The sequence below is a fragment of the Bufo bufo genome, chromosome 2 (assembly GCF_905171765.1).
Source record: "Bufo bufo chromosome 2, aBufBuf1.1, whole genome shotgun sequence".
NCBI lineage: Eukaryota > Metazoa > Chordata > Amphibia > Anura > Bufonidae > Bufo > Bufo bufo.
Genome location: NC_053390.1, coordinates 42,189,550 through 42,207,625, shown reverse-complemented (window position 1 = coordinate 42,207,625; position 18,076 = coordinate 42,189,550).

Genomic DNA, 18,076 nt, shown 5'->3' with positions numbered 1-18,076 from the left:
AGTGTGCCTGTTTTATCCTTCATCATGTTGAGGCTGGTGATTGGGTAACTGATCAACACTGGGGGATTGCTATACGCTGGGAGATTTGCTATACTCCCCTGGCTATAACTACTAGCTCTTTTAAGAGCTGTTCCTGCTCTCTGGTTTTAGGAGAGGTTCACCCACTGGAGCCTGGAGCCTTGTCGTAGGTCCAGGGTGGGTAGGAGACGGTGAGACCTCAACCAAGCTTCGGCGGTTCGTGGGGTCTGCAGTGCGTACAGTGTCAAGTGGAGTGCTTGGAGTCCTCAGAAAGCACTAGGAGCATCTATCAACGGAGGTACCCGGTCGGGGTGCCAGGAGATCCGTTACATTTGGTGGCAAGCAGTGGGATGGCGTCCTAGTGTGAGGAGAAGCAGCTCGGACACCGTTCGTGGAGCATATTGAGGGCAACGCTAGTATCCATACAGCGCCCCTGGCTACCGCAGCAGGATGGAATCAACTAGTCTTCGGACAGCGTTCTATGACGAAGAGGAGGAGGCAGCTGCAGACTACAGGGATGCAGACAGAAAGTAAGTCTGGTATGATGCCCTGGAAAATGCCCAGCGGTGGCGAGGTGAGAGTCTCCCCAGTTATGAGCAGCAGCTAAAGAAGCGTGTGGCGATGCGGATGGGTCTCTTGGGAGAGCAGCCCCTGGATGACTGGGTAACAGAGCTCCAGAGCCTGGTATGCAAGGAGCTTTGGCTAGAGAACGCTTACCAGGCCCTAAGGTGGCATGTCATTCAACATTCCCCCTGGGCAGCTGAGCATGACAAGCCAGAGGGAGAGGAGTTTTATGGTCCTGGCTTGTTATGGGAGTCCTTTGCAGAGCCTAACTTTGGGAGCCCTGCACAGTCCAGACTTCAGAACATTTTCTACGAGAGGGAGGTTAGGCTGGATTGGGAGGACCCCCACGAGGTAGAGAAAGACCTGGCTCACCTAGCAACCCTGGAGTGGGAACTGGGGCAGGACTACCGAGATCTCTTCCACTCCATTGAGAGGGCTCAGCGAGAGAGCAGAGTGTCAGACCCAGGTCCAGAGCCCTTCAGCTGGGAGGATATTGTGGAGGTGTACTGGGAGGACCCGACTGAAGTATCCCCTGCTTCAGTACCAGCTACAGAGGTAGGGGACCTCATAGACTGGTCCTGGGTGGAAACCCATATGGCAGGTGGAGATGGGACCGAGATCTCTCCACTGGCCCTACAGGGATGCTGGGCAGTCGGCCCAGATCCCCAACGGCAGCCGGAGTTTCAGGGAGTAGGGACAGTTGGTCCTGCTCCCCAGCGGCAGTATGTTTTGCAGGGAGAGGAGAGCATCGTCTCCATGCCCCAGCGGCAGTGTACTTTGAAGGGAGAGGAGACAACCGGTCTCTCTCCCTAACCACAGGGAGACAGCACCCCTAACTCCAATGGTGCAGATGGGACCGCAGTCTCTGCACCAGGCCTACCGGGATACTGGACGGCCGGTACAGATCCCCCACCAACCCCGCAGGAATGCCAGGAGGAGGAGTAAGCGATTCCTCCTCTCCACAGCCGATCTGCAACAAGGTCCAGGGGATAGGATTCCATGACCACATCCCAGAGGAAGAGCTGGCATCTGGGCAGAGCGCAGTCGGCCTCTGCCCTCCTCTATCCTCTTCTCCAGAGGCTGAGTCCACACCGGCTTCCCCAGCGGAAGAGCTGGCATCTGGGCAGAGCGCAGTCGGCCTCTGCCCTCCCCTATCCTCTTCTCCAGAGGCTGACTTTCCACAGGCTACCCCAGCGGCAGAGCTGGCATCTGGGCAGAGCGCAGTCGGCCTCTGCCCTCCCCTATCCTCTTCTGCAGAGGCTGAATTTCCACAGGCTACCCCAGCGGAATTGTTGGCATCTGGGCAGAGCGCAGTTGGCCTCTGCCCTCCTCTATCCTCTTCTCCAGAGGCTGATTTTCCACAGGCTACCCCAGCGGAAGCGCTGGCATCTGGGCAGAGCGCAGTCGGCCTCTGCCCTCCCCTATCCTCTTCTCCAGAGCCGGACTTCCCACAGGCTACCCCAGCGGAAGAGCTGGCATCGGGGCAGAGCGCAGTCTGCCTCTGCCCACCAAGTACCTACAGCTCCAAGCTAGAGAGCAACAAGGAAGCAAGGAGTAGCAGATGCCCACTCAACAGCTGGGGACATACAGAACAGAGCCAGGCCCCAAGATTCAACAGGTCCCGTATTGGGTTGTGGTTGGACTGCCAGACTAACTCAGGTACTGACCGGGAGGTCAGGTATCTGGTTAGTCTTCCCTGGGAGGGGGAGATGTGTGGCGAAACCAACCTCGCCACCAGCCTCTTGCCTCAGGATTATGGCCCATACTAACTTTAAAGGAGAAGACAAACCGGCCGCACAGCTTAAATCTGTCTTTGGAATTGTATTTTGTTATGTGAGGGTACCCAGATAGCTAATTTTATTGTATTCGTGTATTCTGAGTGCAATTCACCTAATGATATGCACTCAGACTTGAGCTATCTGGGAATATGTTAAATGTCTGTGTTTGCTGTGGGGGTGTGATATTGTGTGTTTGGGTGGTGATTTCTGTCCTGTTGTCTTCACATGTGTATTGGCGATTTCCCTTTGTCCTGAGAGATAATTGAATTGCTCCTTGGGTGTCTCCAGGGCAGAGAGGAGGAAACCATGATGCATTGTGGGGATGTGTTGTGTCTGTGTATCCTGAGTGCTACGTCTCTGTCCTGTGTCACAGTCTTCCTTCTGGTCCTCTAGGGGTGTGTCCACCAGATGGGGACCTGCATAAATACGGGCGGGTAGCCCTCAATAAAGTGTGCCTATTTTATCCTTCATCATGTTGAGGCTGGTGTTTGGGTAACTGATCAACACTGGGGGATTGCTATACGCTGGGAGATTTGCTATACTCCCCTGGCTATAACTACTAGCTCTTTTAAGAGCTGTTCCTGCTCTCTGGTTTTAGGAGAGGTTCACCCACTGGAGCCTGGAGCCTTGTCGTAGGTCCAGGGTGGGTAGGAGACGATGAGACCTCAACCAAGCTTCGGCGGTTCGTGGGGTCTGCAGTGCGTACGGTGTCAAGTGGAGCGCTTGGAGTCCTCAGAAAGCACTAGGAGCACCTATCAACGGAGGTACCCGGTCGGGGTGCCAGGAGATATTACAGTCGACAATATTGGGATTTTCAGCTAACAAAAACAATTTATGTCAAAGTCTGCCCTGACTGCCCCCACCCTGAGCTCCAGAGAGGGCTGAGTCAGAATATTTAACTCTGGCCCAGACTGACTCATGCAGAAGAATGCTGAACATACGTTACATAGAAACAGATAACATTACCAGTGCAATAATAAGGAAGTGAGGATATCCCTTCTATTGGAAAGCAAGCTGTCCTCAGGTTGTACTTGGATCCATTTGTGGTAGCATGGCACATGTTCCCAAAGACACAGATCAAAGCTGGCTCCCTCCCCTCCCTATGCTACGGGGGAAAAAAGGGTTAACAGTAAACAACATTCACATCCTAGATTCTGTGTCATGGTCTTACCTTCTTGCTGTTCTCCTTCGTTTGACATGTGCTGGCGGCCATCTTGGTTTCTGGGTTTCTTGTAGCCTCCCACCCTGCGGCTCCTCCTTCCCACTGGGAGGAGCTGGATGCCTAGCTCATATATATAGGAGGTCTGTGGCTTCAGTTCCTTGCTTGGTCCTCCTGTGTTCACATGCTTCTAGACTGCTGCTGCTTCTGGTTCCTGATCCTGGTTTCGTCCGACTACCCTGCTGGTTCCTGATCCTGGTTTCGTCCGACTACCCTGCTGGTTCCTGATCCTGGCTTCGTCTGACTACCCTGCTGGTTCCTGATCCTGGCTTCGTCTGACTACCCTTCTGGTTCCTGACCTCTGGCTTCGCAAAGACTCTGCTTCGGTTTCGCCATCCGTTTGGACTTTTGCTTTACAGCTTTATTTTCAATAAAGCCTTCTTATTTTCACTTATCCCTTGTTGTACGTCTGGTTCATGGTTCCGTGACATTAGGACCAAGCCATGAATTCTGACGGTACAGGGCCATCCTCGCTACCCACGCTGGTTGCCAGACTTGATCAGCAGGATCACCTGTTGGGTCGGTTCGCTGTGGCGTTGCAAACACTGCTTGAACGCACGGCTCATTTCGCTCCCGTTGCCGATGGGTCGGTTGTCGCTCCTGGGCCCGCTCCTACTGCCGCTCCGGTTGTTGCGCCTGCGGTGCTCCTGTTGTTGCACCTGCGGTGTTTCGGGGTATGACCGGTTCTGCCCCTCTTCCACAGCGCTTTGGGGGAGAGCCAACTCAGTGCCGAGGTTTCCTTAACCAGGTGGGCATTTATTTCGAGTTGCTGCCACATGCCTTTCCCACTGAGAGATCAAAGGTGGGCTTCTTGATCTCGCTGCTCTCGGACAAGGCCTTGGCCTGGGCCAGCCCTTTATGGGAGAACAACAATCCGGTGGTTGCCGAGTTTTCCGGTTTTGTTGCTTCTCTTCGGAAGGTATTCGATGTGCCGGCTCGTGCTGCCTCTGCTGCGAAGCTCCTTATGTCCATCAGACAGGGTTCACGATCCGTAGCTGAATACGCCATTGAGTTTCGTACCCTGGCAGCAGAGGTGGGCTGGAATAATGAGGCTCTGGTCGCTGCTTTCTCTCATGGTCTCTCGGATGCCTTGAAGGATGAGGTTGCAGCTAAGGACCTACCAGTGGAGCTCGAGTCTCTTATTTCTTTCCTGATTTTGATTGACACCAGACTCAGGGAGAGACCTTCCTTTAAGGAGAGCCTGCGGAGGTTTTCTAACAGATTGGCGCCTACGTTTGTTGTCCCACCCGTGCCTCCCTCTCCTCCCACGCCTCCTGGGGATGACTTGTCTGGGGGTGAACCCATGCAGCTGGGGTTTGCTCGCCTGTCCGAGGGGGAGAGGGTACTCCGGAGACGCGAGGGCCGATGCATGTACTGTGGTCTCGGTGGGCATTTTCGGTTGGCATGTCCGAACCGTCCGGGAAACGCTCGCACCTGAGATCCTGTCGGGGGCAGATCTTGGGTGGAGTCTCCTCGTCCCCGGTTTCCCGTGTTGACAAACCACTGATCACTGTTGTCCTCTCCTGGGTCGGGGGCTCGGTGACGACCCAGGCGTTGGTGGACTCTGGTGCCGGTGGTTTGTTCATTGATAATGTGTTCGCTGCCGCCAATTCCATTCCTCTGCAGGCTCGAGGTTCCCCACTGGCTCTTGAGGCGATAGACGGCAGACCCCTTCTGCCGCCACACGTGACTCATGAGACCCTTCCAGTGGGGATAGCCATTGGTGCCGTTCACAGAGAGTCGGTCTGCCTCCAGGTTATTTCGTCTCCACACTACTCGGTGGTCTTGGGGTACCCCTGGCTCCGGAAGCATAATCCGACTTTCGATTGGAGATCGGCCGAGATCCTCTCGTGGTCACCGCAGTGTGGGGCTAGTTGCATCCATGGGTCTGTCAAGTTGCTGTGTACTTCCTCGGACTCTCTGTTGCCTCCTGAATACGAGGAGTACCGGGATGTATTCGATAAGGTGCGCGCGGTTGCCCTACCTCCGCACCGCCCATACGATTGTGCCATAGAGTTACAATCTGGTGCCGTTCCTCCTCGTGGCAAAGTCTATCCACTGTCGGTAGCGGAGAATGAGGCCATGGAGGAGTACGTGAGGGAGGCGCTTTCACGCGGACACATTCGCAAATCCTCGTCCCCGGCAGGGGCTGGATTTTTCTTTGTGAAAAAGAAGGGCGGTGAGTTGAGGCCTTGCATCGATTACAGGGGTCTCAATCGCATCACGATCAAGAACGCTTACCCGATACCCTTGATTTCTGAGCTGTTCGATCGCCTTAAAGGGGCCACGGTCTTTACCAAACTCGACCTGAGGGCGGCATATAACCTGGTAAGGATCAAGGCGGGCGATGAGTGGAAGACCGCGTTTAACACCAGGACCGGTCATTATGAATCCTTGGTTATGCCCTTTGGGTTGTGCAATGCGCCCGCAGTCTTTCAGGAATTCATCAACGATGTTTTCCGTGACCTGTTGCAGCAGTGTGTGGTGGTCTATTTGGATGACATCTTGGTATATTCTGAATCCATGGAGGCCCACATTCTGGATGTCAGACGAGTGTTGCAACGGTTACGAGAGAACAAGCTGTTCGGTAAGCTTGAGAAATGCGAATTTCACCGATCCCAGGTAACCTTCTTAGGTTACATCATTTCCGCTGAGGGGTTCTCCATGGATCCTGAGAAGGTTTCGCCTGTCTTACAGTGGCCCCAGCCCAGTGGTCTTCGTTCCCTGCAGCGCTTTTTGGGCTTCGCCAATTATTATCGGAAGTTCATCAGGGACTTTTCCATGCTAGCCAAGCCTCTCACGGATCTGACCAGGAAGGGCAGTAATTCCCAGGTCTGGCCGCTCGAGGCCATCCGAGCTTTTGAGGCTCTAAAGTCCGCCTTTGTGTAGGCTCCGATTCTGTCGCATCCCAACCCTGGGTTGCCCTTTGTCCTCGAGGTGGACGCGTCTGAGACGGGAGTAGGCGCCCTTCTGTCTCAGCGTAGAACACCAGAGGGTCCTCTGCTTCCTTGTGGGTTTTACTCCCGGAAACTGTCTTCCGCGGAGTGCAACTATCAGATTGGTGACAGGGAGTTATTGGCCATCGTGCAGGCCCTTAAAGAATGGAGGCACTTGCTCGAGGGTTCGGTGGTTCCGGTCCTCATCCTGACGGACCACAAGAATCTGACCTACCTTTCTGAGGCCAAGAGATTGACACCACGTCAGGCCAGATGGGCTCTGTTCTTGTCACGTTTGAATTACGTGGTCTCCTACCTACCCGGTTCCAAGAACATCAGGGCGGATGCCTTATCACGGCAGTACTCCGAGCTGTCCAGGGAGAAGTCGATTCCGACTTCGGTCATACCTCCGAATCAGATCTTGGCCGCCATTCGCACCAGCCTGACCTCTCCCCTGGGTGAGCAGATTTTGGCGGCTCAATCTGGTGCTCCCTCTGGGAGACCCAACGGCAGATGTTTTGTGCCTGAGGAGTTGCGCACTCGGTTGTTGCGAACCTACCATAACTCCAAGACCGCGGGGCATCCTGGAAAGAATCAGCTGTCCTGGGCTGTTTCACGTCTGTTCTGGTGGCCTTCCCTACGTTCCGACATCGCCGCATATGTAGCGGCATGCTCCGTTTGTGCCCAGAGTAAGTCCCCTCGGCACCTTCCGTTGGGCCTTCTGCAACCCATAGCCACCGGGGAGCGCCCATGGTCACACCTGGGGATGGATTTCATTGTGGACCTCCCTGCATCCCGAGGCCATACGGTCATTCTCATGATTGTGGATCGGTTTTCCAAAATGTGCCACTGTGTTCCTCTCAAGAAGTTACCCTCTGCACAAGAGTTGGCCACGATTTTTGCCAGGGAGGTCTTCCGGTTGCACGGTTTGCCCAAGGAGATTGTGTCGGATCGGGGGAGTCAGTTTGTGTCCAGGTTCTGGCGCGCCTTTTGCTCCCAGTTGGGGATTCATCTCTCCTTCTCCTCGGCCTACCACCCTCAGTCCAATGGGGCCGCAGAACGATCCAATCAGGCCTTGGAGCAATTCCTTCGTTGCTATGTCTCCGATCACCAAGACAATTGGGTTGACCTCCTGCCTTGGGCTGAGTTTGCCAGGAACACGGCGGTGAACTCTTCCTCTGGGACGTCTCCCTTCATGGCCAATTATGGGTTCCAACCTGCCGTGTTACCGGAGGTATTCTCTCCCCAGGATATTCCGGCTGTGGAGGATCACCTTTCCGTCCTACGTGCTTCTTGGGTACTGATCCAGAAGTCCCTTGAGGTCTCTGCGCAGCGCCAGAGACTCCAGGCTGATCGCAGACGAGCGCCTGCTCCTTCCTACCAGGTCGGAGACCGTGTATGGTTGTCCACCCGCAACCTCAACCTTCGAGTGCCCACTCCCAAGCTGGCGCCTCGCTTTGTTGGTCCCTTCCGAGTGCTTCGCAGGGTAAACCCGGTAGCCTATGCCCTTGCGCTTCCTCCTGGCATGCGGATCTCCAACGTGTTTCATGTCTCCCTGTTGAAGCCACTGGTGTGTAATCGTTTCACTTCCTCGGTTCCTCGGCCTCGTCCGGTCCAAGTGGGTAATCGTGAGGAGTATGAGGTGAGCAATATCCTGGACTCACGCCTGGTCCGCGGTCGGGTGCAGTTTTTGGTCCATTGGCGTGGTTATGGTCCAGAGGAGCGTTCCTGGGTTCCCTCCGCAGATGTCCATGCTCCTGCCTTGCTCCGAGCCTTCCACGCACGCTTCCCTCAGAAACCGTTCTTTACTCTGCGGAGGAGGGGCCCTTGAGGGGGAGGTACTGTCATGGTCTTACCTTCTTGCTGTTCTCCTTCATTTGACATGTGCTGGCGGCCATCTTGGTTTCTGGGTTTCTTGTAGCCTCCCACCCTGTGGCTCCTCCTTCCCACTGGGAGGAGCTGGATGCCTAGCTCATATATATAGGAGGTCTGTGGCTTCAGTTCCTTGCTTGGTCCTCCTGTGTTCACATGCTTCTAGACTGCTGCTGCTTCTGGTTCCTGATCCTGGTTTCGTCCGACTACCCTGCTGGTTCCTGATCCTGGTTTCGTCCGACTACCCTGCTGGTTCCTGATCCTGGCTTCGTCTGACTACCCTGCTGGTTCCTGATCCTGGCTTCGTCTGACTACCCTTCTGGTTCCTGACCTCTGGCTTCGCAAAGACTCTGCTTCGGTTTCGCCATCCGTTTGGACTTTTGCTTTACAGCTTTATTTTCAATAAAGCCTTCTTATTTTCACTTATCCCTTGTTGTACGTCTGGTTCATGGTTCCGTGACATTCTGTCTGACTACCACAGTAGCAAATGATCAAGGGCTAGAGTCACCGAGCGATAGTCCATGTGGTAGGGTGGATAGCTAACTAGCAAAAATATATTAAAAGTCCATTTAAAGTAAAATAAGAATAAGTCCTCAACTTGCAGCGCTAAGGAAGAATCAAGAGTCCCAGAAACACAATACCAGGTCACACTGTGGCTCAGATCCATTAAGAGTCCATGTCAATGGATTTGGTCCTTAAAAACATAGCAAAAACATCTCAAGGAGTGCAGGTAATGTTTGAGTCCATCCCTTGGGTGCCAGCTTGGAACGTTAAATAACAGATCTCAGGTGGGTCTTTGCTTAACCTGAGAAAGTAAGGCACAAGATGCACCAACCTGAATGAACGGAGTCCTTTTTGAAGGCAAGAGGGTGGCTGTGTAGGACCCAAACAATAAAACAAACAGGGGTCGGTCTCATGTATCTCACCCTCCTGAAGCTCGTTGGGCTCCTAGGTCTTCTAGCCTTACTGAAGAACTTCAGGTCTGGTTGGAACCCATGGCCCCCAGTGCAGCAACTGAATCCTGAAATGTGGAATCCTGAGGGCTGTCATTGCTGGATTTGGCGCTCTCGGCAGCTGTAACGCCAGTAGAGATTTCATCTGTGAGGCTCTGGTGACCTCCAGTGGCCACAGACAGAACTGCAGGATCACTGGCTGCTTGAGCTGATGAAGAGGGCCCACATGATTCTGCTGGAGCATGAGGATGGCGTATCTCTGGCTCCAGAGATGATGGCAGAATGGTTTTGTAGCACCAGGAATCATTAGCATAGGCCAACACACATGCAGGAATTCTTAGATCCTGGCCTACCTCCATAGGCGCTGCTCTGGCCGGTGGGACAAGAGCTCCAGCTGCGTCCTGTGCTGGGTGCAATGAAGTTGCTGAGAGCTGTGGCTTCTCCCTGACAGTCTGATAATCTCCTGCACTTCAGGCTCATCAGCTCACATCACAGTTCCCCAATCTGGGTTTTTCTTGGCCATTTATGGTAGTACTTGGTCTGCTCTCGTGACCAGCAAAACCAGGCCTTTGGAGGTAGAGTTCACCATTCCCGCTATAGAATGGGACGGGACCATCTTTTCCCGCTTAGGAGGCGGGGCAGCAGCACATGAGGCCATTCCAATATGGCCTATAAACCACTGTTATGCCGCTGCTGGATAAGATGACACAATACAAGAGACATATATAACATTACATAGAATTGAATGTAAAACATATAAGAATGCATCAATTAAAGAACATAATAGTAATACTGCAAGCAGCTCTTTTAGACTGAACGCGCCCATCTACCTGGGACTTCTGAGCAGAGTACGTTTGTAGCTGGTTCCTACACTGCCCTGAATATTGTAGGCTTAAGTAAGTCCAAAGTGAGGCAGTATATTTAGTGTTAGGGACCCATCTGCGGAAGCCACCTTGACGCCTGGTAGATGGGCCCGACACGTATGGGCGCTAAGAGCTTCCATTATTTATTTATAGTCGGTATTGTACCACTTTTATCTAGAATGACCCCCATTTCTTAGCTCTATTGTTTGTATATATAACAGTGTGCAGTCATTTTGTTTTTTATAATAGTAAGATATACTTACATACACTCACCTAAAGAGTTATTAGGAACACCTGTTCTATTTCTCATTAATGCAATTATCTAGTCAACCAATCACATGGCAGTTGCTTCAATGCATTTAGGGGTGTGGTCCTGGTCAAGACAATCTCCTGAACTCCAAACTGAATGTCAGAATGGGAAAGAAAGGTGATTTAAGCAATTTTGAGCGTGGCATGGTTGTTGGTGCCAGATGGGCCGGTCTGAGTATTTCACAATCTGCTCAGTTACTGGGATTTTCACTCACAACCATTTCTAGGGTTTACAAAGAATGGTGTGAAAAGGGAAAAGCATCCAGTATGCGGCAGTCCTGTGGGCAAAAATGCCTTGTGGAGAGGAGAATGGGCCGACTGATTCAAGCTGATAGAAGAGCAACATTGACTGAAATAACCACTCGTTACAACCGAGGTATGCAGCAAAGCATTTGTGAAGCCACAACACGCACAACCTTGAGGCGGATGGGCTACAACAGCAGAAGACCCCACCGGGTACCACTCATCTCCACTACAATTAGGAAAAAGAGGCTACAATTTGCACAAGCTCACCAAAATTGGACTGTTGAAGACTGGAAAAATGTTGCCTGGTCTGATGAGTCTCGATTTCTGTTGAGACATTCAAATGGTAGAGTCCGAATTTGGCGTAAACAGAATGAGAACATGTATCCATCCTCTGATGGCTACTTCCAGCAGGATAATGCACCATGTCACAAAGCTCGAATCATTTCAAATTGGTTTCTTGAACATGACAATGAGTTCACTGTACTAAAATGGCCCCCACAGTCACCAGATCTCAACCCAATAGAGCATCTCTGGGATGTGGTGCAACGGGAGCTTCGTGCCCTGAATCTGCATCCCTCAAATCTCCATCAACTGCAAGATGCTATCCTATCAATATGGGCCAACATTTCTAAAGAATGCTATCAGCACCTTGTTGAATCAATGCCACGTAGAATTAAGGCAGTTCTGAAGGCAAAAGGGGGTCCAACACGGTATTAGTATGGTGTTCCTAATAATTCTTTAGGTGAGTGTATATCTTGCTACAAATGTATCTGGGTATAGGTTTAACAAAAGAGGTCCCTAGAGGGTGAAGCTCATAGGGAGATTTTCACAAGAACTAAATGAGAGGATTGATAACCCAAAAAATAGTCCCTGTACAGGGTCACCCTTATTGAGATAAAATGTAACTTTTACTATTTATGCTAAGAGAAAATATAAGTGTCATCCATTAAAAATATTGGGTACTGCTATCACTCTATTACGTTACGGTGTGCAGATCACGTCTATCATCTAATACAGGCATCCTTAAACTGCGGCCCTCCAGCTGTTGCAAAACTACAACTCCCAGCATGCCCGAACAGCCTACAGGTATCAGCCTACAGCAGGGCATTGTGGGAGTTGTAGTTTTACAACAGCTGGAGGGCCGCAGTTTGAGGATGCCTGATCTAATAGGATATTGGAGGACAGTATACTGCTACAGAGGGATCTGGATAGATTAGAGGCTTGGGCAGAGAAGTGGCAGATGAGGTTTAACACTGACAAATGTAAGGTTATGCACATGGGAAGGAATAATGCAAGTCACCCGTACATACTAAATGGTAAACCACTGGGTAACACTGACATGGAAAAGGATCTAGGAATTTTAATAAACAGAAAACTAAGCAGTAAGAACCAGTGTCGGGCAGCTGCGGCCAAGGCCAATAAGATAATGGGTTGCATTAAAAGGGGCATATATGCCCGTGATGAGAACATAGTCCTGCCACTTTACACATCACTAGTCAGACCACACATGGAGGACTGTGTACAGTTCTGGGCTCCTGTGAACAAGGCAGACATAGCAGAGCTGGAGAGGGTCCAGAGGAGGGCAACTAAAGTAATAACTGGAATGGGGGGACTACAGGACCCAGAAAGATTATCAAAATTTGGGTTATTCAGTTTAGAAAAAAACTACTATGTATAAATACACTCACCTAAAGAATTATTAGGAACACCTGTTCTATTTCTCATTAATGCAATCATCTAGTCAACCAATCACATGGCAGTTGCTTCAATGCATTTAGGGGTGTGTTCCTGGTCAAGACAATCTCCTGAACTCCAAACTGAATGTCAGAATGGGAAAGAAAGGTGATTTAAGCAATTTTGAGCGTGGCATGGTTGTTGGTGCCAGACGGGCCAGTCTGAGTATTTCACAATCTGCTCAGTTACTGGGATTTTCACGCACAACCATTTCTAAGGTTTACAAAGAATGGTGTGAAAAGGGAAAAACATCCAGTATGCGGCAGTCCTGTGGGCGAAAATGCCTTGTGGATGCTAGAGGTCAGAGGAGAATGGGCCGACTGATTCAAGCTGATAGAAGAGCAACGTTGACTGAAACAACCACTTGTTAAAACCGAGGTATGCAGCAAAGCATTTGTGAAGCCACAACACGCACAACCTTGAGGCGGATGGGCTACAACAGCAGAAGACCCCACCGGGTACCACGCATCTCCACTACAAATAGGAAAAAGACTCTACAATTTGCACGAGCTCACCAAAATTGGACTGTTGAAGACTGGAAAAATGTTGCCTGGTCTGATGAGTCTCGATTTCTGTTGAGACATTCAAATGGTAGAGTCCGAATTTGGCGTAAACAGAATGAGAACATGTATCCATCATGCCTTGTTACCACTGTGCAGGCTGGTAGTGGTGGTGGAATGGTGTGGGGGATGTTTTCTGGGCACACTTTAGGCCCCTTAGTGCCAATTTGTCATTGTTAAAATGCCACGGGCTACCTGAGCATTGTTTCTGACCATGTCCATCCCTTCATGACCACCATGTGCCCATCCTCTGATGGCTACTTCCAGCAGGATAATGCACCATGTCACAAAGCTCGAATCATTTCAAATTGGTTTCTTGAACATGACAATCAGTTCACTGTACTAAAATGGCCCCCACAGTCACCAGATCTCAACCCAATAGAGCATCTTTGGGATGTGGTGGAACGGGAGCTTCGTGCCCTGGATGTGCATCCCTCAAATCTCCATCAACTGCAAGATGCTATCCTATCAATATGGGCCAACATTTCTAAAGAATGCTATCAGCACCTTGTTGAATCAATGCCACGTAGAATTAAGGCAGTTCTGAAGGCAAAAGGGGGTCCAACACGGTATTAGTATGGTGTTCCTAATAATTCTTTAGGTGAGTGTATATCAGAGGTCAGTACAGAGATCACTCCCATCATCTATGTAGGGTTATGCACATGGGAAAGAAGGAAAATACAAGTCACTACCAGTACATACTAAATGGACTGACAAGTGTTTAAAAAAAAAAAGTACTAGATCACTTTGCCACATCCTTAACAAAATGAACATGTTAGTTAACTCCTTTCCGATCAGAGCTGTACATGTGCGTCTTATAAAGCGAAAGATACCATAATTGGCAGTGTGCTTCTGGCAAGGCGACCACTATAGGTACCCTACTGGATAAAAGATATATAGGAGAAGGAAGGAAGGACATTTATGACTCTGTTTGTACATGAACCCCCTGATTATAAAGCACTGCAGAATATATTGGTGCTATAGAAATAAAGATTATTATTATTATGAACATAGATAAATTAGACCACATTCTGTCTTAGCATTCCCATGTGCATCTCATATTAAATCTTCAGTCTTGGCCAGAGATTTCAATGTTGTCTCATATAACCCAGAGAGAATCTGCCTGGTACAAATAAGTGACTCCATTATACATCAATAGAACCTTTGTAGTTTTCCTAATAAAAATTGGATCCCGGTTATGAAATGTTATAATCTGCAGACAGTTTGTTGGGAGCAGTCACACTTGGATGTTGTTCTTTTGCATATATTACAATAATATTAGAAGTAAGTGAAAGGATTTTTTGCTTTAACTCTTTTCTTTTAGTGTCTGTAATCAGTTGTGTTTTTGTGTACAGTGATTTAATGTCCTCTACTTATTTGATGCCTTTTTTGGAAATCCTCTGCTAATTATATGATTTGAATACATATTCTTGTGCTCTACATTTCAGTAGAGAAAATTATAGTAACAAAACAAAATTCATCCTAGAAAACAAATCACATATTGCTAATGATAAGTTACCACAAAGCAGTAGACATAAATGAAAAGAATGTAGACGTGGTAAAACAAAACAGTTTCCAGTTGGTGAACCAATAAAGGGGTTTTCCGAGATAGCTCATCAGTATCTGATCAGTGGGGGTCCAACACCCAGGACCACCGCCGATCAGCTGTTTGAGAAGGCAGCGGCGCTCACAGTAGTTTAGCCTAGGCCAGTGATGTCATGTTTATTGGTCACATGACCTAGGCGCAGCTCAGCTCCATAGAAGTGAATGGGGCAGAGCTGCGATACCAAGCACAGCCACTATTCAATGCACGGCACTGTGCTTAGTAAGTACGGAGAAGGCCACGGCTCTCACAGGAGCGCCAATGCCTTCTCAAACAGCTGAGCGGCGTGGGTCCCGGGTGTCGGACCCCCACCAATCATATACTGATGACCTATCCAGAGGAAAGAGCATCCATTCATCAGTTTAAAAAAAAAATCTCAAAAAAACCTTTAAAACATACAAAATTAAAAAATCTATTTTATTGAACCCCTCAGGGTCCAGACATTTATCTTGGCTTTCTGCACCGCACATTAATCTTTTTTATTTGTAATGTTAATTTTATTTTGGCCTTAAATAGTCACTGTATAATGCACTTTTCTCCCTATAGCAGCTCACTTCTCTCTCCATGGACTTTTATGGTAGCATGTAATCTGATCCTTCAGTGAGCTGGCTTTCTGTCGCATCTCTCAAGATGGGTTCAGAAGACAATGTTAGTTTAGCCTGGGGTGGGGGGGGGAGATGAAATAGAAATTTTTTCGCTTAATAGATTTGATAGCAGAGCTGAAGGACTTACCTTGTCTTCACCATATTCTCCCTGGTGACTGATTAGATACGGTGGTGGTGCCCAAGCAATGATCTTGATGTAATTATACTGTATGTTAAGGTGCGCAAAAAGCTTCTTAATCTAGTATTACATCAAGGCAGGTTAAGGGGATTTTCTCTTAAAGGGGTTTTCCCATCTCAACATTTATGGCATATGACTAGGATATGCCACACATGTGAGGTAGGTTCTATCTCCAGAACCAGGGTTCTGAAGTGAAGCCTGTAAAACAGTCTAGGGCAGCGCTAAAGACCGCCCATTAGTGTTGGTGACGTAATGGGAACACTGCTAGATGGAAGCCTCCGCCTAGCAGTGTCAAAAATGTAAACAAACAACCCTGCATGAAATGTTCCAATGCTGCTCTCAGAGGGGCTGGAGGGGTGAAGAACGGGTTATGTCCGGGTTCAGCTCTGAACCTTGACAACCCCTTTAAAGTGGCCACATAATACTGCTATATAGTTACTGCATTATGCTGCAGTTTAGTTCCCAAGTAATAAAATGCTAGATAATACCAGGAGGCTCTTGTCTACAAGGTTCTCTTGGAAATGGGGGTCCTGGGCAATTGCCAAGTTTGCCACACCCTACAACTGGCCATAATTGATGGTGTATTCTCACAAGAGGTCATCATTTCCAAAGTGTAGAAAGCCCAGTTATTATCAGTATCCAAATTAGAAACTCAGTGGACTAGCCTCTTAGAGTATGTGTGGATCCTCTGGTGTGCCCAATTTTTTACTTAAAAATTGTCCTAATGTGTGTTAACCCATTTTAATTTTGTAGGTATTGTGCCTTTTAAAATTATGATGCTTGCACTGTAGGTTGGCATTCACGGTGGTGGTAAGGTCTCTTGTCATGTGTGTGGACATAGTAGTGTGGTGCCTCAATGGGCTCCAGTACCTTGATCCTTAATTAGACTGGTGTATTACTTGTATCTGCCAAGGAGAATGCTCAGTGACTGGAAAGGGCCCAATGTATCCTGCACGTGGTTTTGGACTACTTCTAGCATGTTCCCGCACTGAGGATCATTTGAAGACATGTCACCCTGCATGTAACTGTGACCAGAGACCAAGAGAGTGCCAAGCCAACACTGGCCCTGCATTTACTAGATATCATGAGTAGTTATGGTGGCTCAACGGAGATGGTAAACATTTAGCTACATATCCAGTAGAGATTGGAACTACCAAGTTGTGTATCCACCAGAGACTGTAACCACCAAGCTGTGTGCAAAACTTAGACTGTAACCTCCAAGCTGTGAACTCTGTAGATACTGTAGAGCTGTCAGCTACACAGAGCCAACTCCCGGAGGTAGCAGCCTGGTGGTTCCGCTGCAGGGAAGTCCAGATCACTGTACAGGGATTAAACTGTGAATTGCAGGAGACTTCAAGGGTAGCGCTCTTAGGATTAGGCCAAAGCCAAATCTGTTGGATGACACAGTCAACACCCACTACCGTAACAGTCCTCTTCCATGTCAATCTACTCTGGTTCTGTTACAGAAAGACATCTTAAGTAGAGATGAACAAATCAATTCCAAACAAATAAAATTTAGCAATCTCCCAAAAATTCTACTCGCAAACGAAGCTGAAGTTTTGACGATTCGACTAGCATAAAACGTGCAAAACAGCGTCTGCTATTTTATATATCAGCTCACTAGTGAGGGAAACAGTGCATGATCTAGGAGGGACCCTAGCCAGTGGACTTGACCATAATGCCTTGCAGTCAGCCTGACAGCCAGTCCAGAGGGAGGATGTTGACTTTTGTATTAGACACTATGTAAGCCCCAAGCAGAGACCCCATTCTGAGCTCATCCACTGATGTGATAGACATATCCTATCACAGACACAGCAATTAGACACACAAGACAACAAATTTAGGGTATTACAGGGGCAGTGTAGGGATTGGGAAGATATATTTATTTAGGTAGATTGAAAGACAGGTTTTATCACTAGGAACAGGATAGGGTGAGTTAGTGTACTGTGTGTCTGTTACAGCCAGGGCTGGAGCTAACTGTATATAGACTCTGCTACAATCAAAGGCGGCTCTTCCATTAGCCACTTAAGCCGCCGCCTATGGGCACTTAAGCCGGGGCACTATGGGGACACTTACTGGCATATTATATGGGGGCACTTCTTACTGGCACATTATTGGGGGGCACTATGGGGGCACTTCTTACTGGCACATTATTGGGGGGCACTATGGGGGCACTTTTTACTGGCACATTATGGGGGGGCACTATGGAGAAGGGGGGAAGGATCACAATGGGGGCATCTACTGGGGGCCCTAAATACTGTGAAATATTATGGGGGGGCACTATGGGGGGTTCTACTGGAGGCCCTATATACTGGCACACATTATGGGGACACTATGGAGAAGTGTGGGGGAAAGGAGCACTATGGGGGCATCTACTGGGGGCCCTATATACTTGCATGCATTATGGGAGGGCACTATGGAGAAGTGGAGGAGAAAAGCACTATGGGGGCATTATATAGGGGCATTTAATACTGGCACCCATTTTGGTGCCACTATGGGGAAGTGGGGAAGCATTATGGGGGCATCTATGTGGGGCAGTCTATTGGGGCATTTTATACTGGCACAAATTATAGGGGCACTACGGGCACCTTAGCTCAACTGGGGGGACTAAGTGTTTTTTGTAGTGGCACACAGTACG